Below are 2,448 nucleotides of genomic sequence, written 5' to 3' on the forward strand. Positions count from 1 at the left end.
TAATCCCTGTCTTTAAGCAAAGTGAAATCCATCTTCACTCGTAGAGCTTCTAATACTTTGGTTCTTCTCATAGCCATTAGTATTAACCACTCTCTCTAACACTCGACTGTTTTGCAGCAGACTTAATGAGCTGCTGAGGAGTTCCTCGGGCAACTTAAAACTTAATACTCAGGACTCCCGCATAGCAAGCATTTCCTTGTTTCCTTCAGCCCATAATCTCAGTGTGATTAAACTTGCCACAGTATCCACAAGTTACTCTACAAGTTACGGCCTGATTAGCTTGAGAATTCTCCTTTTTCTTTTTCTTCTTTTCTCTCTGCTCCACAACAAATTCATGTTCACATCTCTCTTTAAGTTTCCCTTTTTTCATTATGGGAGTTTCCTCCACTACCCTTAACTTGGTTGCTAGAAATATACTGAGATGAAACTTGAATAGTGGGTCGCATCCCCTCGAGTTTTTTTTTTCCCGAAGTTCCTCCAATACTCCTTTGTATTTCTTTTTCATTTGCAAGTTCTTGTTCCATAATTCCATCTTCTCTACAAACTCTTGTTTGCATCGTTCTTCCTAGAATTCAACCAATTTAGTCTGGAATTCCAACTCCTTGCGAAGAACTTCTATTTCTATATGTAGCTCTTCCAAACTTTTCATTCATCCATTTGCTTAATCCTGACTGTCAGCCTATCAACAACTCAAAGCATCTAAATGAGTAGCAAATCAAAATTTAAAACTTAACTATCCACAACCTATAAATTCTCACGCATCTAAGTCATCCAAGTATATTTACTCTTGCCTCTCCACGAATTTGATACGTAAGAAAATCCACACACACAAATAAAGTAATACCCCTTGATATAATGATATGTACTTCTGTTCTAAGGTCTTACTCACGTATGTAGTGAAACCATAAATTACACGCCATAAGAAACAAGTTCCAAACCCTGACTAAAAACTATTACGCACTAGTAGGACTAGAATCCTTTTCCTCAAAAGTTTGTCTAAATCAAACCAATCATGACCTACAAGATAAAGTCGAGACTTTTGATGTATTTTGAATGTATCTATGGCAAAATGCGATTCAAAATTAGAGTTAAAGATACAAATTTTCTTCATGATCCAAAACTAAATTTTCTTAGTAAGAGATTTCAAATAATGTTTAACCACAATCATCAATACATATTTCAAATCTCTCAAATAGGTTTAAGAAGATTAATCATGCAACTTAATGCATGAATTTTAAAACATATACATAATAATCATAACATATACATGGAGGGTGTTCCAACACTTTTCCTCAAAGTTTCAAGTTAAATCTATGTTCGGGTAAAGCGTATATTTTAGAACATACCTTTAAGAAAGATAAATAGACATGTAGGTTCATATTCGCATAACCTGTGATCCAACACCTTTACCACCATTTTATATCCAAACCAAGAGCTAACTCTACTAGTACATAAAGCCCGATCATTTCTAATCTTTGATTCATAACAAATAGGCATTCATGTTCCTAAGAAAAGATTCGAACTTGAACACTATCTGATTCTGATTCTCAAATGAGTTCAAAATGTGTGTATATATATATATATAAATTTTGTGAAAAAGTAAAACAAGTGAATCTGGGTATAGTAATAGTCAAGTAAAATTGAAAACGCTTTTATTCAAGTAGAACAAATAGGTAATGAGTTCAAGTCATCTCACCAAACCAACGAAATACTTTCGGAGTTCAAACTTTATAAAAGTTGAAAGATGGCCATAGGACCACTCATAATATATGTATAAAATAACTATTAAAATTTCGCACAGGAAAATCTCACCAAGTTCCCAACTAGGTTAATCCATTATACACTGGTAGATCTAATCTTCTGGTTTATTCTCGATTCATATTCAGTACTAGGGTCTCATTAAATTATATAAGACTATCCATCAATTTTTCTCATGAGTACGGGGTTGTCTAAGCCCTAGGCCGCGACCCCTTTTTTCCATTCCTGCTGCCATACTTAATAGAAGTCTATAAGCACAAGAAAAGGAATAATTAAGCATAAAAGAACTTAATGCATATATACGTTGCAAAAATATTTAGAATCAAAACATGCTTCTTTACATGTATCAAAAGTTATAGCACGAGTTAGAAGTCACAAAACAAGCCCAATATATCAAATACTGCATATAGGCAATTAAGTGCCACAAAATATAGAAGTATATGCAAGCAGGATACAAAAGGCCTCACGGCGTGCACCACCCTTCCTAAGTCCTTAGTTAAACCAAAGGGTCCAAATATCACTAATTTCAATCAGATCACATGCCTTTCCGAAATTAGATCCAATCAAACCATAACACAAGCTGAAACCAAGTTTATCCATTCGAAAAATTCAACTCAATTCCCTACCTACACTAAAATAGGCTCACCTTCTGAAAATCAAGAATTTAAAACATAAAAGAGTATTTAAGTA

Source organism: Coffea eugenioides, chromosome 1 (genome assembly GCF_003713205.1).
Source record: "Coffea eugenioides isolate CCC68of chromosome 1, Ceug_1.0, whole genome shotgun sequence".
Taxonomy (NCBI): Eukaryota; Viridiplantae; Streptophyta; class Magnoliopsida; order Gentianales; family Rubiaceae; genus Coffea; species Coffea eugenioides.